The sequence below is a fragment of the Rattus norvegicus genome, chromosome 10 (genome assembly GCF_036323735.1).
Source record: "Rattus norvegicus strain BN/NHsdMcwi chromosome 10, GRCr8, whole genome shotgun sequence".
Lineage (NCBI taxonomy): Eukaryota > Metazoa > Chordata > Mammalia > Rodentia > Muridae > Rattus > Rattus norvegicus.
In genome coordinates, this window is record NC_086028.1 from 20212326 (window position 1) to 20238343 (window position 26018).

At 47.7% G+C, this 26018-nt stretch overlaps 1 protein-coding gene and 2 long non-coding RNA genes across 3 annotated transcripts in view; 2 read left to right on the forward strand and 1 right to left on the reverse strand.

The window, feature by feature from the left end:
- The window catches only part of Slit3 (slit guidance ligand 3), a 584776-nt gene that overhangs the window by 136397 nt on the left and 422361 nt on the right, over positions 1–26018 (forward strand).
- LOC134480775 (uncharacterized) overlaps positions 1–26018 on the forward strand; it is a 55023-nt gene that overhangs the window by 23918 nt on the left and 5087 nt on the right. The window contains exon 2 of the long non-coding RNA XR_010055585.1: positions 1–26018. This exon is cut by the window's left edge and continues 16443 nt beyond it; it is cut by the window's right edge and continues 5087 nt beyond it. This is a non-coding gene — a long non-coding RNA (uncharacterized LOC134480775).
- On the reverse strand, positions 9123–21735 carry LOC134480774 (uncharacterized). Its single transcript, XR_010055584.1, has 3 exons — positions 17164–21735; positions 10821–11011; positions 9123–9292 (listed from the first exon to the last, which is right to left on the reverse strand). It is a non-coding gene; the product is annotated as an uncharacterized LOC134480774 (long non-coding RNA).

Sequence of the window (26018 nt, forward strand, 5' to 3'; positions counted from 1 at the left end):
AGCCAAGGGAAGAGCAACATTCAGGAACGCATGCATACATGAGGGATTCAATGAATCCGGGAAGGGATCTATACAGTAGGGCTATGATACAGATGGGCGTGATTGAAATAAACCGGAAGTATTTAGGATAAAGCCCAGTGCAGAGTATGCCCTTAAGAAATGCCAGGTGTCTTTGACCTCAGCAGAGTACGTAATGAAGTCACTGTCACTTTCTGATTCCTGACAAGTAACCTTCCCCACCCCCCTTCTCTCCCTCTGTCTACTTCAGCTCTCTTCTACTGTGCAGTCCTGGAAGTGGAATCCCAGGCTCGTTCTAGGCAAGTGCCCACTGAGCTATATACCAGTCTGAGGTGGCCCTCAGAGGGTATTCTGCATGGTTTGTTGCTCCCAACAGTCCTGAGGAATAGGCAAGGCAGTCCCTCTCAGTCTGTACCTCCCCTTGAAAGACCAATGGGTCAGGCGTTTTCTAAAAGGCTATCCCCTTCCCAGTTCACTAATCTCCTCTCCGCTTTATAGATATGCATCACCTTTCTTAATACTTACCTAGTATACTTGATCATACCTGTTTGACAGATGGCAGAAGTGAGCTACAACAGCAGCCAGCCCAGGGTGACCCAGCAGGCAGCTTGCTGACTTGGGCCTCGGAGACCACAGTACAGTAGGTGCTGTGGCATGCCCAGTGAGCCTGAGTCTATATATCTCCCCCACATTCAGATTTGGGGTGCCGTATCAAACGGGTGGCCATGCCTGGGAATACCGGAGACAGAGCCCTTAGCTGGTTTGTACTTTAACTGAAGTAGACAGCTGGCTACTAAACCAGGGTCTGCTATCCCTGAAACAGACTTGCTAGAGAGGAAGACTGCTTGGATCCAGGAAACCAGAGGCACATTCCATCAGGGAAGGGCGCTGGCCTAGGACAGCCCAGAACAAGACTGAGTCAAATGGGCAACAGATCAGCTCAGGGAGCATGGGAAGAAGCCAGGGTCACTCAGTGGTGTATACTTTGGGACTGAGTAGGAGTGTACCTCAGGGCCTTGAGGAAAGTTGGCACTTGAGACAACTGGGAAAAAAAACAAAAAAAAAAAAAACAGGATCTAGGATATTGCTGCTCCTGCTGGTGAAGACGCCTCTGCCACACCATGCTTCTTGAGCTTGGAAGGAAAGCTTGCTCTAAGGGACTTCAGTCAAAGGAACTGTCTCCATTCCATCTTCTCTGCCTTACAGTTCCTCGGTACGGTTACAGTCTCGGTGGGGAGTCTGAGGGTGGCATTTAGAGGCCTTCCACAAAAATTCTAAAACAATAAGCTAGACTCACAAATATGTGGTCTGTTTAGATGTCTGGGGTTGCTTCCCCCCCCACTTTGAGCAGAACATCCCAAGCATCTTGATTTGCTAAAACATCTTGCCAGAGTATAAATCACTGGGACACTGGTGGGCTCAGGGCTGTCGGGGCTCACTGGAGATGGGCCTAGTACCTTCTCCCATGATCCCTTCCTTGCGCTCTCCCCTTTGTCTCCTGTCTTCTAGGTCCCCGGACATTGTTTCTACCTAAATGTAAGGATGAATTAATAGGTCAAAAAGTGTCAGAGGCTTTACAGGGAAATTAGCCTGAAAGTGACAAGACCGAGAGATGACCATGTCCTTCGTGGCTCAGGAGACGAATCCCTTTTTGTGGATACAGATAACGTAACACATCCATCCCTTCTAAGGCTCGTGCCACTGCACTCTGGGCTGATAACTCATCCAATCTGTGCACTCGTTTTGATGCAGTTCTGGGCCTCCAGAGCAGTAGGGAACTGTGGGAAAATCTTAAGGTCGACATTTTCCATCTGTTCCCCCCTATCTGTGAGTTATGAGGGGAAAGGGCCTAGCATCAGAAGTCTACATCTGGGATGGGGTAGACCTTCGCTGTTGGATTTCCCAGTTTAAGGCTAGTCTCTGTGCGTAGTGGATATCACACAGATAAAGTCGATTTGGTTTGTTAAGTATCAGCCAGGAGTACCTGATAACTTCCTTTTCTAATGATCTATAGCGATCTGTTTTTCACGGCCACCTCCTAAGAGTTTCTCTGTGCTTAAGTCCCGTTGCCATTCTTCCCCTTCAGAGCCGTCTTTCTCATCATGAGCTGAATCGTGGGTCATTTGGCTGTAGATGCTCATGCTGGCCCTAGCCACTAAGTCCCGTGCCTCTACCTTGTAGACACAAGTCAGACCATGGCTCCGACTGGATGTCATCCTAACGGGAAGCCAGGCTCAGTGAGATGAAGTGATTTCGTCAAGTTCACTTGTAGAAATAATGGGCCTGGCTTCATCTGACCTGAAGCCTCTGGATCTTCATGTGTTGACTTCCAGGGTGGTCTGTTCTTAGGTAACTGTGTCTACACTTGGCTTTTCTACACAATTCGGGGATATGCTATTCCACAGTCGACGTTTCCATGACATCCAGCACAGTACAGCTTATCCAGATCCACCCAAATCGGCAGTGGCCCTACGGCTCATGTTCACTTTGCATAATGACCTTGGGGCAGGAAGGAAGGGACCTCGTTTCTCCTGTTCAAATGGGAACATAGTGATCTAGGGCACATCTTAAACATCCTACCTCCCGGTCTCTTGGAGGGCTTGTTACAACAAATTGCTGGATTCACTCCCAGAATGGCTGAGTCAGGAAGTCTGGGTGGAGCTGGGGGGACTTGAATTTCTTTCCACTTTCCAAGGTGGTCAGGGGCCCCCAGGCTGAGACCCACCATTGTAACAGTAGGTGGGGCAGCATCCAGTCTTACCCCGGTAGCTGACTACCCGACCTCGGGGATCTCTCTAAGACTCTCAAGGCGTCAGGAGCATCCTCAGCAAAGAATGCAGAGTAATGCTACCCGGTCGTGAGAATTTACAGAATACCACATTTGCAAATCTATGCTGAACAACACATTTTTAGCGTTTCTTTTCCGAGCACCGCAACAGCACTCTCCATGTGCTAGGCACTGGTTTGCAAATATGCACAGTTCCTGTGATAGGCCTGTGTGGTAATCCTTTACCCGGATTTCTTCACTCTACAGAGATGGAGGCTAAAGCCCGAGACAGTCTATAAATTACCTGGGATCACCCAGCTAGTAAGTCTGTGCAACTGAGGGATAACCAAGGCAGTCTGGCTTCTGGTCACTACATTCAGCCTCCCTGCAGAGTGTGGCACTGGGCTTGTCATCAGCAAGACTTTCCCATTCCCATTGCCTGCAGAAGAAGAGCAATGAAACCTTTCTATTTCTAGTTCCTAGGCAGATTAACCATAAATAACAATGATGCTTGTTTTATGACCACCACTTGGGAATCCCATGCCTGGCCACCCCTCCAATACCAGTCTGATTAACCCAGAGTAGCTGCTTTCTCTTTTTACCCCTCTGGCATTGAAATTGCTCAAGAGGAGGGTGCTTGAAAGAGACCTGTTGGCTGTAGGAGTCCGAGAGGTGGGTTTCGGGTCAGTAATAAAAGCAGAGCGACCTTTGTTGCTCTCCCATGCAGAGCCTTGAGAATCTATCCCGCGGGTGGTAAGGAGGCTCGGCCTGAGGAAGGACAGTGATGGACAGGGTGGGAGTGGAGCAAATAGTTTCAGCCTGGCCGAGTAACTGAAGCTAGAAGGACAGGCAGTGAGAGCATTCCAGCTATGACATGGGAAATGGCTATGCCCAGGGCTCTGATTAGCTGTCGACCACAAATCCCCTGGGACCCTGCCAGGAGTCAGGAGACTGGGGCACCTCTAGAATGCCAAATGGTTTGCCTTATTTTATTGTCAAAGAAGAAGGAGTCAGTTTTGAGCGTTATCCCTGGATATGCTCACTGCCGCTGCCAGGAGCTGAAAGATGGTTTTAGGGATGTGGGAGGGAGAGAGAAGCTAGAAAAAAAATCCTCTTTTCATTCCAGGGAACATAGAGAGAAAAACCAGTCCATGCCACTGGGTCTTGGCACTATCTCAAAGCTGTTTTAGTCACCACCTCCCAAGCATCCTGCCCTTTCCTTCCCTTTCTGCAAGGTGAGGCATCAAAGTCTCCACCTCATGAAAGCCCTAAGTGGGGAAACGTTGACCTAGATCCCTCACAGTTGGGGTGGCATGGAACAATAGGGCTCCAAGAAGATGGCTGTCACAGAAGAGTCCCCCATGGTTTGCTTGCTTGACTACTTTGGCCTGAAATGGAGCCATGAAATGTGGAAACATCAGCCATGATGACAAATGAACCAGATGTCATCCCACCCTGTGGCCCCTTGGGAGGAATGAGGTAGTACCACTTCAACCCATTCCTCCAGCTTAAGCCTGTAGACATGTTTCATTGAGGAAATGAAGGGACAGATTGACTGTTTGATTAGTTATGTCTAAAAGGAGGGGAGATGAAAAACAAGTCTGTGGAAACCCTTCAGGGATATTTGGCATGTAAAAGCCCTTCTCTGAGCTTTTTTCCACGGTCCCACTGTAGAAAGAAAGTTTCTGTGAGTTTAGTGGTACTAGGATTAGTAGTTCAGGCCTTAGGGTTAGATGACTCAGATGTGCAATGGGTAGGTGAAATGTGTGAGCGTGGACGGATCATTTTTTTCCATGTAGTAATTTTATTATCACCACACAATGAGGGTAATGTTAGTTCCTTCTATTCTGATCATTAATAATCCCCGTGAAGTGTTAGTACAATGATAGACACACTAAGAGAGTGTAACATTTTGGAGCCAGGGACAACGTTTAAATTCAACTTCAAAGGACAGAAGACACTGAAGAAACAATGTAATGCAAGATGAAGGTTTATTTTCTCTGAACTACTCATTTGTAGATAGGAAGACTAGAACACATATGGCAGATGCTCCAACACCCAAGCCAATGTCGTTGTAGTACTGCCATGCTCTGAGCTTATTTAAGCCATCTGAGTTGGGTTTGAAACCATCACATACATTTACCAAAGGCGCAGGGAAGAAAAAGTAAAGGGGAAAGGAAGGTCATGTAACAACAGCGTTTGAGGGAGGTAACCACATAATGTTCTGCTTATTTCTTATAAGCTTAGAGTTTGTGCTGCTTTTCCTAAGCTTCCATCTCTGCCTTTTAATTGGTGTATTTAGACCATTCACATTTAATGTAATTATTGTTATGTGAAGTCTGTCATTTTAGTTTTATTTTCCGTTACTTTTTCCCCCCGTTGGTTTTCTTTTCTTTGTCTTCTTATGGATTACACGGACATATTTTATAATTCTTCTTTTATTTATTTATTTATTTATAATATCTCAGGTTGCCTCTTTTCTGCATAGCACTTTTAGTGGTCCTTTTAGACATTGCATTATGTGGGCATCATATTCTATTGGTAGCAACAGTTCACCAGTTCAAGAGAAAGTTGGGGACTACATTTTTCTTGAAAGTCTTTTACTCACTTCCATTGAATACAGTCTTAAGTACTTCCTGTAAAAACTCTAAGAACCACACCAGTTTCATTGTTTCTGTTTCCAGTGCTAAATGTAATTGGGATAATCTAATAAGGAGATACATTTACGTACAGCTGTACTCTGCCCATTATTCTTTCTTTTGTCTCTGTCCTAAACTTCTTGTATTCTTTGTTTAGAGAATTTGACTTTTTAAATGTTGTGTCTTACTATGACATTCCCTTATTTTTCAGCATCTCAAAATTTCTCAGTCTTTTGGCTTTATTCTACAGGATATTTTGGGTTGTGTATTTTGAACTAGCAATTCTTTTCTCATAGCTCCCCAAAGTAAAATAAAATAATAAAAAAGATTTAATGTGTTGCTTCTTTCTTGGTCTCTAATGAGAAACCTGAAGTCCTTTGAATTATTCCCTCTGTAGGTAGGGAATGTGTTTCCTGCCTGCTATTTTTAAGTTTTTTTTTTTAATTTTCATTTTTTTTTTTTTTACTTTTCAGATATTTTGTGACATTTTCTGGCCTAGATTTCTCTCAATTCATTGTATTTCTTATCTGTTTTCCTTTGAATCTGTAGGGTTTTTGCCTTTTTCCACTTGTTAATTTCCATTGCTTTGTCTTTTCTTTCTGTTGCTTTCTCAGCCACTCCCTCATTCATTCTCTCTCTCCCTCTCTCCCTTTCCTTCTCCCTCTCCCTTCTCCTCCTCCCTCCCTTCCCCCCCACCTCTCTCTCTCTCTCTTGATATCTGTTGACATGGATGCTTGGCTCCCTAAGACTCTGCTCATTTATGTTCCTTCTATTTTCTCTTCTTTATTCAGTTGGGGAGGCTTATGGTATTCTGTCCTTATTCCCGCTATGAAGCCTATTTACTGAGTCCTTAATTTGGGCTGTATTTTTCAGTTCTTAAATTCCCATTTTGGCACCCTCTTTGAATTCTGTTTCTTTGCTAAAACTTTAGTGTTTCAGTTTATAGCAAGCATGATTTTAGGGCTGGAGAGAGCTCAGCAGTGGTGAACGATAACGCCTCTCACAGAGGAACCAGATTCAGTTCCCGGCACTCACATGCTAGCAAAACTACCTGTAACTCCAGTGCCAAGGGATGTGATGCCCTCTTCTCGCCTCCAGGGGCATCTATGTGCAAAATGCATATAAATTCATATAGACAAACACATAAAATAAACACACACACACACACACACACACACACACACACACAAAACCAGGATATGTTCCCTACTGTTCATAGAAGTGTTTTGGCACGTCTCCTTGAAAATCCACATTTGATTGCCTTTAAGACTTTTTCCTCTTGTTCACATTAGGATGAGTGATTTAATCTTTATTATTATTATTATCATCATCATAATCCTTATTAAAGTTGACTATTTCTGATATTATATCAGTCTAGATCTTCTGGATTCTTTTGCCTTCCAACCCTGTTCTGGTCTCCACTGATCCCTGGGGTATTAGGACTCTGCATTACTGATAAAGGAGTAGGGATTCCAGCTCGCCACTAGGTCTCATGGGTATTGCCTAGCCGGCGATGGCTTGTCACACTTCCCGCATAGCGTCTTCGTCAGGAGAAAGCCTCTTTCACTGCTGAGTAGTGCCTTCCATCTTCCTGACTCATCCCAGAGGTGATGTCACTGAAAGGGAGACACCTTGTCATCATGCAAACCAAACTGCCTATATGGTCTTCATGACATGCGGTGTGAGGAGATTCTGTCACTGCCTGTCAGGAGTAAGTCCTCTCCCCCACCCTGGCCTTCTGTGGTTTTACTCAGTGGGGATTTAGGCACATTGTCACAGGCAGGTGAGGGTAGAAGTCCGGGCTCCTTACTCATTCTGTTTTTATAAAAATTGTTGTCACATGTATTTTTGGAGTGCTCCAAGAGTTGAGTGTATATTGCCAGGAGTTATTTGTTTACTAGGCTGCCTCTTTCCCAATTCTTTTAATAGCAGCTACAGACTTCTCTTATGCTTCTGTTCATGCCTACTGCATCTGCAGATTGCTGGGTTGTTGTTTTTTCTTTTTTCAGCTCTTCTCTAGAGGATATGATATAGAAAGGGAGCCAAGAAACTACCATGGCCCCACGCCCGAGTCAGCTTGCCTTCTCTCTCCTGTCAGGCTTCTGATGCTTCTTTCATATAATCCCATGACTTTGACTGGAACTCGGTAAAACAGTTAAGCTAAAAATCTCTGTCACCTTCCTGGAAAAGAAAGATAGGTTTTCCAGTGTGTCACCAGGCACCCTGATTGCTCTAGCAAGGTGGATGAGACCCTAGACACTTTGCATGTTTAAGTCGGCCTACTGAGTGTTGTTCATGAGTCTACTGAAACTTGACATTCTGCACACCATCACTATGAAAGTTACTACAAATGGAGGGAAGCAGCCCACGACAGAGTGGAAGGTTGGGACAGATCACCTTCCAATCATCATAGTCAGGGAATTTCTCTTCTTATGGTTTTTCTTCTTCTTCTTCTGATTCCGGTGGAACCAGGAATGATATGAGTAGGATGAGATGATGTCTTGCAGCCATTGGTGAGGGGTGAGGGAAATTAGTCAGGATTATTAGATAGGCTGGCTCTCCCCCCCCCCCCGTTCATCTATCTTAGAAGGTGTTTGTGTTTTCAGAGGTTTCCCTTTATCATCCTATTGGTTTGGGAGAGGGAATAAGAGGTAATGACAGCCATTGGTTCTCTTTAGCCGTCAGAAGAACAACCTCGGCAGCTCACAGTGTTGAGCCTGACACCCCTCTCAACTAAGTTTCCTGAAGCTTCTATGGCCTAATAAGTTAGTAAGGTTCTGTGGTTAAAGATGTACGAGAGACACAAAGTTAAAAATAAATAACTCTGCTTCTTCAGGAGAGTATCTATGAATCTTTGCAGTGCTGCATATCATGTGGGTCTGTACTATTATGAAGACTTACTAGAGCCTGAATCCACTGGGTCGGGAGCATGGTCCCTGCCCGGTGTCTTTAAGGGACATCCAGTGGGAAACACAGCTGTGGACAGGGTTGGACACTTCACAACTCCTTTGAACCAAGCAGTGGCACCTCCAGTCCTCGATGTACCTACCTTGACTTTCAAGAAGTCTGAGCAGCTTTGCGCCTGCTGCTGCCTTAGATTCAGTGCCCCACAAAGCTAATTTTAAAAGGAAGGGGTCTTAGAATGCTGCCTTGAGTCATCCCCCCACCCCACACCAAAAGCCAGATAGCCTGAGGCTTCCCAGAGACACACACTCATAGGGATTGTGGAAGATTCACCATCTTCTGCATACAGCCCAGCCCCCTCTGCACATTAGCACGGAGATCTCTGCCCATTTAGGGATTGTTCACGAGGAGGGAGTTGATGTTACCTGGGACAAAGGTATGCGTGTTTACCAGCCCGTGGAGCATTAGATATGCCAGTCAGTTTGTCTTAGATCCAAATTGTCGGTGTCTCTGCACTGCTGCATTATATGAACGTGACTCCGGCCAGAGAAAGGCTCTGATTGCTATCAGTTGCAGACACCGTGGTGTTTGACAGTGGTGGGAACAGCCGCGCTTTGTTTGAGTAGGAATGCAACTTCTGAAAGCCGACTGTGTTGACTTGAACGCATTATCCTCTTGTGGAAGCAATGTGTGGATGTGCTTGGTAAATGGACCTTTATCTGTCTCAAAAGACCGCTGGGCTGCTCTCTCGAATACCGTGGACGCTAGCTACCAAAAACTGCCACCGCCGTGCCTGTTGTCATTTCTTTAATCAGTTGCTGAGCGAGTAGGCCACTGTGACTGCCTTTACTCTTGTCACCTAAGAGCTTATTGTTAGAAGATTCCTTTGTGGCTGCTCAAAAGGAAGCTTCCATTTCCCGTGAAATGTTGTCAAGCGTCAGAACACTGTTGCTAATGGGGAACCCTAGCGAGAAAGAGAGATCCTGTCACCCTCTCAGCCTGGGCATAGTCAACTCAAGTTGATTCAGGAAGAGCCCCCAAAGCACTTAGCAAGCAGCCTGTTCCTGGCACCCGGCATGTTCTAGGCTGAAAGAGAAAACTTAGGCCTGAACATTAAAAAAATAAAGTCGGGCTGGAGAGATGGCTCAGCGGTTAAGAGCACCGATTGCTCTTCCAGAGGTCTTGAGTTCAAATCCCAGCAACCACATGGTGGCTCACAACCATCTGTAATAAGATCTGATACCCTCTTCTGGTGTGTCTGAAGACAGCTACAGTGTACTTATATATAATAAATAAATAAATCGTTAAAAAAAGGAAACTGATTAAAAAAAATAAAGTCACGTGTCCAAACAGTGTGTGACAGTCTGTTACTGAAGGTAGAAAAATGTTAGGCTTGGGTTTTATGATAACCACCTCTGTACTCACAGCCATAAAACAGGGTCTGCTGTTACACATTATATATGGGCTGTAATATTTGTCAAGATCATAGACATTCTATACAGGGACATGTGAGCTATATGAGAGAATTCTGTGGCTTCAGAAAGTCTCAAAGTTGGATATTGGGTTTGAGGTCGGCAGGAATTATTCTGGGAAAGAAAAATCACAATTACTTTGTCAGTTTTTTTTTGTTAACGTTCGCTAGAGTTCCAAGTCTGAGTAGCAGAGGAATGGTGTTGGGGTGTTGCTTACCCTCCTCTGGGACCTAAATGAAATGAGGAGTGAGCAGAGACCCTGCTTTGAAGTAACTTGTCAACATCTCCCTGTGAGCTTTGACCTGACCTTTGTCAGCAGGAGTGACATCTCCTCCAGCTCGCCCCAGGAAGTAGAGCTGGGCTGAAGTCAGGGCAGAGATGGCCCTGGTCTTCTACAGGTATCTTTGGAATGCTTTTAATCTGAACAAGTGCCATCTGTCCTGGGACTGTGGTCCCGAATGGTTTACAGCAAACCAGTGCTAACGTGGGAGTGGCCCTCTTTTGATCCTCTCTGGGATTGGTGCGAGTATCCTTTTATTTTCTGAGAACGTGGCAGGTGAAGGATGGGGGCAACCGTGGCCCCTCCCACTGCCTCCTCCATGAAACCCAAGACTCAGGAGCTCACAATATCAGAGGAGGAAATGATAATATTTTATGTCTGTGAATATAGCACGTAAAACAAAAAATCATATATATTTGACTATAGAGTAAAAGTCGTCCCCCAGTGTGGTCATCCCCATGAGCTGTATCCAGAGAATAGGCCCTACAGTGTGTCGTCAATAGATACCACTCACAAAAGTCAAATCCCATTCAGAAATCCATCTTTTTCCTTCCTTCCTTCCTTCCTTCCTTCCTTCCTCCCTCCCTCCCTCCCTCCCTCCCTCCCTCCCTCCCTCCCTCCCTTCTTCCTTCCCTTCTTAAGTGTTTAGATCTTCAGCTTGTTGTGGTGCACATAGGTGAGGAGCCTATCATAGTTGAAGCAGTCCCATGCATTGACAGAGTGTCCCCCTCCATACTCACCAGGCATTTGTTCTCTGAGCCACGAGGAAGGTAGCCATTGCCTCTGTCAGCATAATTTTTTCTTTTGAGTGATGACTTTACACAGTTGCAATGTATAAGCAGGCACTGGAGCAAAGGTCTCCAGAGTTCAACCTGGGGTTCTTTCTCCCATGAGCTCGAGGCCTCCTTTGGCTTGCCTTGCCAGGGCTGACCTGGGACAGTGACAAACAAAATGGCTGTGAGAACTGGGCTCCTGTTTCCCCCTAAGTTTTGCATATGCTGTTTCTCCATTGCTCTTCAGACACCATCTTGACAACTGGGTATATGCGTGTGATTCCAGACCTTAGAAGGCTGAGGCAAGGAAGATTGACATGAATCTAAGGTAGCCTAACCTACACGGTGCATACCAAGCTAGCTAGGGCTGTGGCATATGATCCTGTCTCAAAAGCAAAAGCAAAACTTCTCTCAGTGTCTGCTCTTAGAGTCTCCATTCTGTGATGAGGAAACTGAGTCATAGAACAAGGTTGCTTGGCTTGTGCGAGGCAGGGGCATGATATGAGTTCAGAGCTAGGTGCCTGAAGAGTGTCTTGTTAGCCACTTTGCCCCATCAGCCCTCTCCTGAGCACCACTCACACTGTGAAAGGGAGAGCATCCCCCTAGACCCCTGGCAGAACAGCCCCAGGACTTTACCTGAGCGCTGTCTTGCTCTGCTCATGAACCTGGAAAGCCAGAAGCAAATGGCTCTGACATCTGACTAAATAAAATTCCCAAGAAAGTGACACTCATGCCAGGTGAATGGGCAGCCAGTGCTGACAAGGTGCCCAGATCTTGGACACTGACCTCTCACAGATCCTTTGGTGATGGGAGGGCTGTCCCAGTCTCCGTTTTCCTTCTGTCTGAGCTGTTACCACAGGCTGGCTGTGAAAGCAGTTAGCTGTCTGTGGTAGTTCCACTAAGGGAGCTAGGCCATCAGAACCCTGTTCTCACAATGCTTCGAAGCTCGGGAGAGAGAGCTGGGGGTTGCTCCAAGAGAAAGGGAAAAGGGGAACCACCCAGGCTGGGGGGGAAGCACACTCCAGGCTGTGATGGACTGCAAATGATGTGGTCAATGGCTATACAGCAAGAAAGCTAAGAGCAGAGCCTTGCTTAGTGGAAGGCGAACAGTGATGGCGGCTTCCATGTGAGCACTGACCCTGGCGTCCTTCACACTTAGCCTCTCTCCCTAGCTCCTCGCTCTATTCCTGACCTGCCACCTGGCTTCCAAGCCCAGAGTTTTGGTCTTGTGGGAGGGTGTTTTCCTGCTCTGGATCTCTCCGACCCAGACGTCCAGCTGCAGAGAGCTTAGGAATCTCTCCTGGGAGACAGGAAGAGGTTGAGTTTTGTTCTCCCTAGATGGCTGCGGAGTTCATTTCAGTCGATGTTTCCTGCACCTGGGGCATGAGTTCGATTCTCCGATTCCCAAAGCTACGTGCAAAGCAGTCCTTTAAATCACCGAGCCAGTGTTAGATGCTCTTCACCGTTTGCAGATGGTAATGGGACTGATCCTGGAGACAGGAGCTTTTCTTCAAGGTCACGGGGCTTTAGTATTGACCCAGAACAGGGCCAGGCTACCTGACTGCTAAGCCAGCCCCTTCACTTCCTGAACCCCATGGTTTCACAGGCAAAGGGGAGCTGGGGTACTTAGGAGGGATGATGCTATTCCATTCTAGGTCCAGTCATCCCTCTGTGAGGCATGGGTTGGGGAACACACATGCAGCTGGATGGGGAAGTATTCCTCGACTCCCTTTTGAGGCTGAGACCATTTTCTTTTCCTTATTTAGAACTCTGTCCCAAGTGTCATCTGCTTGTCTCTGAGTGCCTGCACAATCTCACAGCCTTATCCTTATCTTATTTTATATTTAACCTCATTAGCTATTTGCGGGCCAAGCCCGGACCAGATCATAATGGCAGGCTCACAAGGAGGGGAACTCTGATGTTTATCTCTGCCTCGGAGTGTCTGGAATAGTAATTAACTTGGAGGTTCTGGATATGGAATGGTGTGGGGGGGGGTTGTGTGTGTGCGAAAGTCAGAAGAAGAACGAGAAAAAAAAAAAAAAGAAACTGGTTAATTTGCAGATATCTTCCTGAAGTCAGAAGCAACAATTTGAGTGTTTGTGACTCGTTCATACCCCCTCGTATATGAACATCTGTACATAGTTACACATGGGCAGATGTTGCAGCGCAAAGAGCTCAATTTGCCGTTGAGCTGACTGAGTAACCTGGGGCAAGCTATGGTATCACTTAGAGCTTCTTCCTCTGCAAAACAGGGATAAATTGGGATGAAACGTGGTACGCCGTTATAGCACTTAGCACAGCCTCTGATGTTTAAGTCAAGGCACCAACCAAGGTGGGGCTGGCCAGCAGGCTGTAGCTAGTTAGTGCTGGGCCGTGTCCTTCATGCCCACAGATCAGATTCTTGGTGAGTCAGGGCTGCCTAACTTTGGTCATTCCTGGCTCCGCAGGGAAGAGTGAGCCGGAATTTGATTGCTAAGGACATTTCCCCGAGACTGGCCTAGTTCACGACCCGATCGTATAAACAGGTTTGAAAAGTTGGTTTACATAATCCGTGCTCTTGATCTCTCCTGTCTTTTGGCACCAGACACCCTGTCCCTGTGGCATGACTAGGAGAGTCACCCACAAAAGGGGGTACTTAGTTGTCCCTTTCAGCACCTCATTTCTTTGATAGCCACTAGAGGGTGCATGGCGGGGGGGGGGGGTGTTCTCTGGGGTCTGGGTCTCTTGGTGAAAGATTTGAACAGTTCCAAGCCCATAATTGCAGGACCCGAAGAAGGGCAGGGTCTGAGCGCAGATCGGATCATGCAGACGACAGGGACAGAATTTGGGAGCTGGAATTAATCAAGGAGACTTAGCTCAGGAAGGCGGAAATCCCATGGTGTATTCTTGCATAAGGTCAGGCTGGATGCTTATTGTCTAATAAGAGCACGCACGATTGTTTTGCCCCCAACTGATCACTGCCTACAGAATGCCTTTCTATAAGCAATCAAATAAAATTTGCTAGTATCATTTCCTCTTAATTTATCGTGCAATTAGCATGTGATTAGAACTGCCCCAGCTGTGTTTCTTCAGGGTTGGGCAGCTAGGAGTCGTGAACTTCACCGTGAGAAAGGTGTGCCTCCCAAGTTAGCTTCCTCCTGCTACCTCCATAGCTTCAGACAAGTTACTTCTCTGACTCCATTTTCTCCATTGGGTGGGGTAGGGGGTGGGACTGATGCTACTCCTTTGCAGGGCTTCTGTGAGGGTTTGATGTGCACTGAGCATCAGGTCCGGATATAATGTTTTTTTTTTCAACAAATGGCAGATGTGATTATTTCGATTTTTTTTTTAAAACATGAGATTGTCAGTCACACACACCATTACTTCTTAGAGAACAGCTTCCGACTCCCAGGTTATAATTAAATATGTCAGCTCTACCGCTGCCACACTTTAAATTTTATCCACTGCGACTCCTTGTTAAACATTCATTAGGCTATTTCACAAATACTCATTTTACGGGAGAGCATCAATGCCAAATCACAATTAGGAACGATCTTCATACCACACTTAACCAAGGTCGGGGACGGTGTACGGGAGATGACAGCGCTCCCCCAAACAACGTGCAAGGCAAATGCTGCGCCTTCTCGGCCACTCCTATCATTTCAAACCAAGGTATTGCATTTAATTAATCTCCAGAAGGTTTCATCCCGGGCTTATTAAGGGCATTATTTTGCGAGAGCAAACAAACGGTCCCGTTTGCAGTGCCAAGTGTGTTTATTCCAAATAGTTAATTAAATTGTGTCAGTTCCTGCCCCAGAGCTTTCAGGCTGTTCTGGTTTCCTACCCATGTGGACATTTTGTCATCATTCATTTTTATTTCCTCTCCGGCCTTTTAAAGAGAGGCGCTGAGCAGCGGCCTAAGCATGTGCTGCTGCGGGGCTGGAACATTCCGCAAACTTAAATTGGTTAAATACGACTTGAGCGCTGCTCCTGGAGCTGGCTCTGCTTCTCTAGAATCCACTAGGGCTTTTCAGCAACAAAACAGGCCTGAACAGTTCTGACCCTGAACCTGAACAACAATGGTCCCAGAGAGCCTAGAGTCCTCCCCGCTTGGAGCCGTGTGGAAGGGGAATGTAGCCAGGGTACTTTCTTCAGCTGAAGCACTCCCGTGACCCTGCTGATCTAAACAGGGGTGTGTTTATGGAGGCTCTTTCTCCGAGAAGCACCGGGGACTTCCTTTTAGCTTTCCAAGTGCTAGCCCTGAAGAAGACCGAAAGGGGATAGATAGGGTAAGGGAAAGACATTTTCCTCTCACGACAGTAGGTGTGTGGTGTGAGGAAGGAGGGACACTCCGGTTCTTAGAAATCCAAGGGCCAGGGACTCCGAATGCTTGGGGCAGGTTCTACAAGATCCCCTCTTCCTAATGGCAGGAGGGTCAGCTCTCAGCCTAGCATTGCTAAAGCTACCTTAGAGAAAAAGGTGAACGGTGTCAGATACTCCAACAGTGTTTGAAGTCGGTGTTAGTTAATACTAAGCCGTTAGTAAAGCTGTCTAGCAGTTGGTAACACCACACAGTGTGCAGAATGTCATCAAATGGCTGCTTAGGCAACAACTCTTGTCGCAAGTCTCCTACATACCAAGCCCTCAGCCAGCCTTCCGTGCTGGGTGCTTGCAACATGTCTGCTGAGAGTTCTACCTTTCTGCTCACAGGTGTATTTTGCCTTTAATATGGCCCTGAGCCAGGCCATCTGAGATGACACTCATAAATACATGGCATAGGTGGCTTCTCAAGAAGGCATCTCCATAGGTGAAGTTGACAGTTGGCTTCTGTGGAGCAAGTCCTCTAAGTCAGGCATGGAGCCCAGTAGTCGTCTATGTTTGCTGGAAGTGGATCTCCAACGGAAAGGCAGCCCTGTCCATTTCACAGACCAGGAGACTAAGGTCAAAGAGGCAGCTAAGGTCGCCAGCTAGTAAATGACAGTGCCAAGATTCTGCAACGTGGAAAGGTCGTTTAACAAAAACCAGGGCATGATGGTGCATGCCTTTTATCCCAGCTCTCAGGAGGCAGAGGCAGGTAGATCTCTGAGAGTTTCAGCCCAGCCTGAAACTACAAAGTGAGTTCCAGGACAGCCAGAGCTGTTACACAGAGGAACCCTGGGATTACACTTTGGTCCTCATGCTTGTGAGTAGGGTGTGGTCATACATGCTTGTGATTCCATCACTGGTGAGGCAAAGACAGGAGAATCCATGGAGTTCACTGGCCAGGTAGTCTAGCCCAAGTGGTGAACCCCAGATCCTAGGGAAAGACCTTATGTGAGAAAACAAAGTAGACAGACATGAGTCATATGTGATTGACCTCTGGCCTTGACTTGTATGTGTACACACACACACACACACACACCTACCAGGGCTGTGGATTAATGTGTGTGTGTGTGTGTGTGTGTGTGTGTGTGTGTGTGTGTGTGTGTGTGTGTGTTAATGGCAGCTTGGTGAATCCCTGTAACAAAGAAAGCTTGAAAGGGCTCAGGACTCTGGACCAGAGCAGTGCAGGGAGAACTGCTTTGGGAGCTGGGTTGGGTGATGGCAGTGCAAGCCAGAGGAGCCAAGTGATAATCTGAGCAGGCGGGCAGCAGAGCAGAGGTGACAGCTATGGCCATTGGATAGTAGGCAGCTCTGAACTTCAAGCCACTGCAATCAAATCAGGGAAGCAGAAGTATCATAGCTCTGTAGCTGAGGGAATCCTAAGAGCAGATAGGTTCCCTTGGGGTGGTAAGCACCCCCTTCCAAAGAGAGAAAGTGAAACCAGTCAGCAGGATTCTGGCCCAAGCCGTGTGTCATCGTTACTTGGCAGCGTCCACAGATGCTGGAGATGGAATCTGTTTATGATCAAGAGCAAATGCTCTGCACGCTGCCCGGCCTTGTACTCCGATTCTGTTGTTAGCTGTGTGTCCTTAGAGAAATAATGCAACCTCTCTGTGCCTCCGTTTCCCCTGTGCTCTCAAATGGAAAGATTCGTCCCTTGCTAGGATAAGTCACAAAGTATGAGCCACTGTTCTCACAACAGTTTCTGTAAGGAAGGGACATTACTCGAGAACCCCAAAGCTGAGAAGAGCCAGTAATCTAAGAGCAAGATACTTCACCTCTATATCGTATTGTCCTCTGCTCCTTGGTCATCTAAGGTCATTAGCTCTGCTAATAGGTGACACGGTACCCCATGGATGGGGCCAGACACGAAAGATCTAATTGGAGTTACCTTACTAGAAGCCTAGTAACGTAGGTGGGCTTCCTTTAACACAGAGAGCCTCATTAAGCTGGGGTCTTGGGGTCTTACCTGCAGCTGTAGACTTCTTCAGCCAATGCACATCTGTCCCCTCTGGGCACATCTGCGCTGCACAGACTAGAACGGACCAGGTGAGAGTCTGTTGTGTCCTTGTCCTCAGTGGACCTGGTGGGCACAGAGCAGTAATAAACTGTACTTCCTCTCCAGTCCGGGAGACAGGAAGCTCCAAATTGGACTCTAATTAACTCTGAGGGAACAATGGCTTTCTGCGGAGCCTGGCAGCTCTGGCCAGGTCTAAGAAGGTGTCACGCAGCCTTGGAAAATAATTACAACCAGAACGATGCCTCCGAAGCTCGGCTCCTGATGGTACGCCTCCAACAACTGTGTTTCTCCTTCTTCACAAGGCTCACTGCCCTTAATCGCCACCCTGCTTCATTAAGGGGCAATTAATTTTGTGACTTGGTTTTAAAAGGTGGCAGTTGTAAGGGGGAAGGACAAAAGACCCACAGTTAAACAGAATTGGGCTGGTTATAAAAGGAGTTTTCTCTGGAAGATTAAAGAAGCCAAGAGGCTGCATCCCAGGCTGGTAGTATCTTAGCCCGTGGCTTTCCCTTTCTCCGATCACTTGAGCTTCTGCCGTAGTAGGATGGAGCCCATTTCTTTCTACCCAGGTAGTAGGGTTTTGGTTTGGGGAATGTCATCCAGTGCTCATCTTTCTGCCATAGAAGTCGTCCTGAAGGCCAAGATTAAGATCAGAGACCTGGGCCCTTGAGAGGTTTTTGGGATATAGCTTCTAAAGAGACCATCCTTCCACAGTCCCTCAGACCCCACATGTTAGGGACACGCTGTATCTCTCTGTCATTCTAGATTTATATATTCCTTCTCCTGGCTTCCACTGAATTCCCCAGCTTGGTGTTAAATTCTCCTTGAGATGAGATTTGAGTGAAGGAGGGCGTCCTGCACCTTTAGGGGTTTGTAGCCCCGAGAACTGGATGCTCAAGAAACGGGCGCCTCAGCTAGTTGTGGGAAGCGGCAAACTACGTAATTCCTCAGGAAGGAACAGTGCAGGGTTGTGAGAGCAGAAAACGGCCACCAGAAAGGTCAAAGAAGATGCCCTGGAAGGGGCCTCCAAACTGAGGGGAGGAGTAGAGCTCTGCTCTGAGGCCCCTGTGGGAATTTGGGGGCATTCTGGTCCCAGGGAAACTCCAGTGCACAGACTGCATCAGTGGCAAGTGACACTGCCAAGCAATAGAAAATGGAGGTGAGGGTGCTGTGGGCGGGAACGTCATGAGAGAGAGAGGCAAGCTCACAGTGCAATGGGCCTCAGTGCTCCCACCCCAAAAATCAAGACGGCAATCCCTTTCTCGTTCTGCACCATAGAACTCTGGTGAAGATGAGACGCACACAAACATGTGTGTGATCCACACTCGAGGTTCGATGAATTCCTTCCACACAGTTGGCTTTTCCCCGGGAATGGCTATCCAAGCCTGGTACTTTACTGCTATGGGCAGTGTGAGACCGTAGGGCCTTCTCCTCCGAGCATTCAGTCTCCATTATTTATTTATTTTTTACCATGTTTTTAATTCAGTCTCAGGGTTGGGGATTTAGCTCAGTGGTAGAGCACTTGCCTAGCAAGTGGAAGGCCCTGGGTTCGGTCCCCAGCTCTGAAAAAAAAAAGAAAAAAAAAAAGAAAAAAAAATTCAGTCTCCCTGTTGTAAACCAGCTCTCTTACTGCCTCTCTCATACACATAGACACATGCATGCTCACACGTTCAACTGCTGACGTAGGTGGAAATGGAGACCATACCGCAGTAATATTGTGTGGGTCTGAGCATGGACCACGGTGTCAGACTGAGTTTATACTGTAGCCATACAAGTTGCTATCCACATAACCTTGACAGAGGTTCTTAACCTCTGTAAGCCTCGGGATATACTAATGCAAACTGTATTTCCTCTGTAACAAAACACTGGAATCTCACATTATTGGTGCTGGGAGGCACGGCTGACACTTCACTGGTGTTTGGAAACTGATGTCGTGGTCGATGATGTCATGCTACTACGGAAGACTCCAAAGCAAAGAGATAGCAGCTGAGCGGCTCACAGAGGAATGAGGACTGTGGGACATGCTTTTCTCCTCTTTATAACGTTCCTTTGTGTCTTTTCAGTCTCTTCCCTGGGTCAGATGGGCTTCGTGTCCAAGTGAGAGAGGTGTCCTCAGGTAGCTTGCAGGGTGAGTTCTTCCTCCCCAACCAACTGCAGATGTGGATGCTGGGTAGAACTCCCTTGTAAAGGCTCCATGCTGTTGACCCCCTCCTGCAGCCATGTGAAGTGTGTGCACATTGTAGGGCGGGTACATACCTCACTTTCCTCTGGAGCCTAGACACTCAGTCTTGGTGCTAATGAACCGCTTTCCTATCTCTCTGTCTCGGGGCTGAATCCAGTGGGCAGTGACCCAATACCATGGTGATTTGTGGCCCTGCAGGAAGAGTGGGGAGACTGATTGTGAAGGCAGCAATTACTCTACCGAGGCCCCCGCCTGGCAGGGCCTTATCTTTATTTATAGCTGGCTCGACCGCCCAGAGCCCAATGTTTGCCCTTGAGTGACTAGTGCACTGCAGTTTTAGTTCATAAAACACTGCTTGTTTATAATCCTTAACGGATTCTGTTTTATTAAAAGAGAAGGCTCTATGCGGGGTTTAAATAAAGTAACCAGTTACGGTTTAGTTCGGATTCACAGTGAATATGCAAGGGGTGGGGACCCATGGCAGACTAATGCTCACTCATGACCTGAATTCATTCGGGAGAAGTCCCAAGGTCCTTGATGCTGGGGCTGAATTGTTTCCAACGAGGGTAGTAAGTGGAGGCTGAAGTAAATCAGTGTAGTGTAGTGTAGGACGTCATCTGTGTTCAGTTCCATGATTGTGGTAGACCTAGAGCTGGTCTCCAAGGAGAGATGGTGAGCTTGTCTCCAAGGAGCAGAGGAGGGCTTTGGGACAGGTGGAAGGAAGGATGAGACAGATTTGCACAGAGCGTGGAGATTGACAGGACATGGGGTAGAGCTGAATCTTGATTTGGAGTCAGAGGGGAAACACTGTTGACATGCATAGAGAGACAGACAGACAGACAGACAGACAAGAGAGAGAATAAATATACTAATACTAATGAATCCATTGGGTCACGGCTGGAGGCACCACTGGACCACATAATTCCTGCTGTGTATGAATTTCATTCCCCCAATACCACCTCTCCAAGCCCTCTTTCCTCCCAGAAACAATGTTGAGCCATGGAAGAGAGCCCCACACTGTCCTGCCCCTAGCTGCTATCCCCACCACCCCTTCCACCTTTGTGTAGTCCCCGAAGTCTCAGGTGGTGGCCTCTGTCGGAAATGTTGCAGCTGGGATGTTGAAGTCTCCACGATGGCAGAAAGCTACATGCCTTACCCAAGACTGGCCACATGCTTCTGTTGCTTCTGAGTAAATATCCCCGGGGGATAGGACAGCTCTCGGTTCCTGCAGCAACCTTGCAGAGGAGTCTTTTATCGGTAGCCAAGGCAGCAGGACTCCAGGAGCTACCAGCACTGCCTCCTGCAAGCTTCCCTCCTTTCTTTCTTCCTGCATCCGGTGGGTTCCTATCAGGCTATTCACAATCATAGAATAGTGTGTCTTTTCCTGGGAAGAATCTACCAGGTTTACTTGGGGGAAGAAGACCCCAGGGTTCAGGAACATCCGCAGCATTAGCTGTAAACATCAAAAGAGGTAATTGGCATATTTGTGGGCGCTCCTCAAGTGTGCCTGTGGCTTAATAGCATGAATCAAGCACGGAGCAAACCACGGAGTCCAGACAATGCCTCAACCATTCTTGCCAATGGTGCTGCAAGCCGTACCTCCATATAGACCTAGGAAGATCCTACCACAGCCCCTGCCCATCTGACATCTTGGCATCCTTACTGCATAACTGGGCACGTGACCTTCTTCATACTATACCATGTTGCAGGCCTGCACGCACACAAACTACCGCCCGCCTCTCTTCTCTCTTCTTTACGCCCGCCTAGCACTCTCTGTACCCACTCAGAGTTCAGCAGGCAGACTGGTCACAGCCGGAAGGTGCCAGCATCATTTACTACACGGGATCTTGGCAGATTAGCTAACCTTCCTGGGAGTACCTCCTCGCCGTTAAATTAGGAGTTTGGGTTAGACAGTCTCAAGTCTCTTCCAGCCCTGCCATCTTCTGACGTGATTAATTAAATGTCACTTTTAAATGTACAAAACTCGGTTCCACCCTCTTTAGAGGGGATATGAAGAGACAAAGAGATGAAGCGGTCTCTGGCTTTTATTCCCCTGTAAATATCAACAAGGGCAGGGTCAGCCTCGGCTCCATTAGACTTGCCAGCATCGTAATCATGGCCCTAGAGTACCTTGTTCCCCGTGCTCCTTCTCCTGGACTAATTGCACAGCTCTGCAGCTTCCACAAGGATAGTGAGAGCTGTCCTCAGAGCTCTCTCTTCGTGGATAGACCTTGGTTCCATCTCCAGCCTCCTGTGCCACTTGCCCATCATCAAGAACTCTTTTTAGTATCCCCTGGACTCATGTCCTCCAGCCAGCCTCAGTTTAAAGGCCCTGCAGAGATCCCTCCCTCCGCTGGGAAGAACAGCCCACCTCTGGCTCTGGGCTGTAGGGAGGTGGCCACAGGCCAGCCAACCCGCTCCGTGCTGAGCATTTGCTGCTCTTACAGTGTTTGAGCTGCGATTAATATATCAATATCTGCTCAGGAGGGTTTCTGGTGCAGAGCAGGTCCCTGGGACACTGGCAGATAGATTGGCTTCTCCCGAAGCATTCTTCATTTGAGCGCGGCACGGGTGAGGGGGTAGAGCTGCTGACAGGAGGCATAGGAAAGGTTCTCCTGCTTTTCCCAGAAGAGCTTCAGCCTTGCAGTTTGGCACGAGACGATCTTGTCACTATCTCAACGTTGTTGCCATCACTAACTTCTTCCTGGTGTGTTCCACTCATTCCAGCTTTCCTGTAATTCTTCCGTCCACGCTTGACTCCACTGGAGGCCCCAGGGGTCTGGCTAGCACTTGACGCTTGACAGAATCGAGTTTAGTAGCTGTGGACATGGAGCCAGGGTCAGACAGCCGGGATGAACCCGTTCTCCCCAGCTAGCCGTGTGTATTGGACAAGCTCTCTCACCTCCCAGGGTCTCAGATTCCTTCCGAGACCTGAGGATCTTGAGAATGGAATAGCTGAGAGGAAGAGAGAGTGTCACATGTGCAAAATAATTTGCAAAGAGAATGGCACAGAGAATGGCAAAGAAATGTTCAACCTGTTCGTCGTTCTTCTCATCCAGCAAACGGTGACTCATGGACCCTGTCGCCTACTAAGGAACTTTTTTCCCTCTATCATCTATTTCTCTTTAATTAGCTTAGCACTGGGTGCCCAAAAAAGACTGCCCGCATCTTTAAGGTTTTAATGGAACCAACCTACGCCAAGCACCGAGTAAGAAACCAAACACCAAGGACTTGTGTTCGGTCTTGGGAGAGGTTTGTTGATATAAAATGAAAGGAGGGAAATTCTGTTCACAGTGTCATTGAAAAAAAAAGTCGAGCCTAGAAAAGATCTCCAGGAAGTACTGGAGGGCCCGGGTCCTCAGGAGACAGTAGCTCTCCCCTGTGACAACTTGGAGGACTGTGTCGCTGAGAAGCAGCCCATCGGTCATTCTTTCTGATGGAGAACACAGTTCTGCTAAGTAGCATCACTGAAGCAGTTTCTCCACGCGCGTGCCAAATACTGTAATAGTTTAGATACCCAGAATCCACCACGTTCCTGGGTGTGTTGTGTAAATGAGCATTGGAGAGCAAGAATAGAAGCTGGGGCCAGGACCCACAGTTCTGTAGGACAAGCTGAGTCATGGAGGTTGGAACAGAGTACCCCCAGTCCGTGGGAACTTACTGTGTGCTGAGCTGATGTGAACTGTGTGTGTGTGTGTGTGTGTGTGTGTGTAATGTGTGTGTGTAATGTGTGTGTGTAATTGGCACAGCAATGCACACCCACCCTAGACAGGATTCTGGTACAGGTGATACCATGTGATGTAGAGCCTTGGACAGAGAGGCTCCATGCGTGTAGAAGAGAAGGAAGCCAGGCAATGCTGTTGCTGATCCTGCATTCCCTGGGCGACAGTGTGAACCACCTGGGATCTGGCCTCACTTCAGACAATTGGCCTGGGCTTTTTGTATCTATCAATCATTCTCTATGGGCCTGTAATCTCACCTCTTGGGAGAGGCTCGGGGCCTGACTTTCGGTGTGTATCTGGCTGTGCTTCAGCAGCTAGACCTCACAGAAGGTAGGGGATAACTCTTTATTGACCTTGTACAGAGGGGCTCTTTGCATCTGCTACTGACATCACAATGCAGAGCCCATTTTCAGGGGAGAAAACTGAAGCCTAGAGTGTTTACATCATTGGCCTACGGGTTCCTGGGTTGGGGGAATCACACTTAAGCATCTATCCTCAAAGACTCTCCTTGTCCTCTGCCCTCTGTTAAATCAAGGTTGGATTTAGGGCTGTTATTGTGCCACCCTCCTGCCGTGTCAAGGATAATCTCAGTTCTGACGCTGAATTTCCTGAGACTTGGGAGGCCCCTTAGTGTGGACAAAGGAGGGCAGTTGGTGGGTGGGAGCAAAAGACAATCAGTGTGACACCAGCCAGTGTGACCTGGTAAGGCAGTTCAAGGGAAGCAGAGCTGTGATACTCTCTGTTCTAGAAGCTGCGTTCCCTTCAGCCAGTGACTGCTTAGGGGATGTGGGTAAGGGGGACGGAGCCAGGAAAAGCCCAGGCAGGAGAGCATCCTGTAAGGGCTGAGCAGGCAGGGTGGTCTGAGATCCAGGGTGGGCACAGAGAGGCAAGGCTTGTTTGGATGGCTGATCCGAGGAGGCGAGTAAGTTACCAGCCCCCTGAGGCCTCCTCAGGGAGCTTGCCAGAAATAGATACCCTTCTCCTGCCTCCCGCTTTGAAGCAAGCTGTTTTGCTATGTGTGCCTGTGAGTGGGAGGGTGTGAGGGGAGGGGGAGGGGTGCGGAGTGATTAAGAGAGAGGAGAGGAAGGAAGTCGGTGCTGATCCAATGAGAAAATGTCCTTTCGAGTTCCTGCTGCAGCCATAGGCCACTGGCCTGCAGAAGACCTGCTAGTCTGAACCCAGGTCTACTCAAGGTTCTACTACAGAATCATGCCCAGTGGCGAAACTTTCTGGTCAGGATTCAAATGAATGGCACCAGCTGAAGTCCAGAGGCCTCAGAGCAAAAGAGGGTGCCAGGTACCAGGACTGAGCCTTGAGCTTAATGGCACAACTCTTTTATATGTACACACACCCATGTTTTCGAGTGTGTGTGTGTGTGTGTGTGTGTGTGTGTGTGTGTGTAAACACACATCACCTCTTTCTAGGCAGAATAATTGGCATATTTTCCCTGTCCTAGACCCCAGGATTGGCTTTTTAGGAATTGAGAGGATGGCCAAGCCATGGTTACCATGGTTTCATTGTAAGAGGGTTAAGTTAGCAGCTAGCCCTGTAGCATCGGTACCAAGTGCTTTAGTCTGACTGCCAAGTGAATTATCATCACCTGATATTCCAAGTCTAAGGATGGCCAAGGCAGCATCCAAGGTCACGGGGCTGTTTATATTCAAATGCTAGCCAGCTCTTCTCTAGTCAGATGCCTTGGTGGCATTGGGCCTGTGTAGGGGTAGCCAGGGCTGGGTGTAGAATTTGGAGAGTACCTTGGGAAACGCCTGCCCCTTTTGATCATGGAAGGCAACAGCCCATGATCCTTTTGTGTAAGAGATCCGTGGCCACCACTGAGGTCACCCTCCAAGGTTCCATGCTAATTGTCTGTCACCTTCTCAGCTTAGGGAGCCTGCTGTGAGGCCTGTTTTCAGAGAGGAGGGGAGGTGTTCTGCTTCTAGACAGACTGGGTTTTGACTTTGGTGCTGTCTTCATTCCCTAAGCCACATTCGATCAGAAGGATGAGAGTCAACTTCTTTCCGGGTTTCCGTTCTTGCTTTTATCATCCATAAGTGAGGGTTTCAGGAGACTGTCCCTGGGGTGATCAGTGCTGAGAAAGAGGAGTTTGTCTTTCTCATGTGAGGTATACTAAAAGCAGGACAGAAGGTGACAGCTCTTCTCATGACCCAAAGGCTGTTGCCTAAAAGGCTCTTCCTCAGCTCCAGTGTGGATGGATTTAGACCTGCCTCTTATCGCCCTGGTTGTGAGAGGAAAGGAGAGGGAGAAAACACAGAATACCAAGGCTGCCACCAAGCTTAGCTTTTAGAGGTCATCCATTGGAATCATTTTCCAGGTGTGCATGTGTGTGCATGCATGTGTACATGTGTGTCTGTGCATAGGACATGACATCCACACCAGGGTTCTTGCATTGGTGCTAGAGATCCGAACTAAGATACTGTTCTAGTAAAACAGCGTTCTTACCACTGATCCATTTCCCCAGCATCAATTTCTGTATTTTTAAAAATTCTCAACATCTCATGATGTGAAATGTGAACACTTTGTAGCATGATTAGGAAAGAAAGATGTACACACACACACACACACACACACACACACACACACACGTACATAACCTCACAGAAAACTTCATGAAGTCACACCATCAGTACTTGTGATTGGAGAGTGATTATTATTTCTATGTGTCTAGTTGTTTCTGTGGCATTTCATGTCTTGGGATTATTATTGGTCATGAAAGTTGTGGAGCTGTTCTCCTGGATCTAAGAAGAAGGGACGTCTACAGGTTAAGGAAATATCGACCCAGTCCACCATTACTTGCAGGGGAGGAAACAGACATGTGGTGAAGGGAGACAAACTTACTACCATCACCAAGCAGAGCACATGTGTGGTTATCACTCACAGGG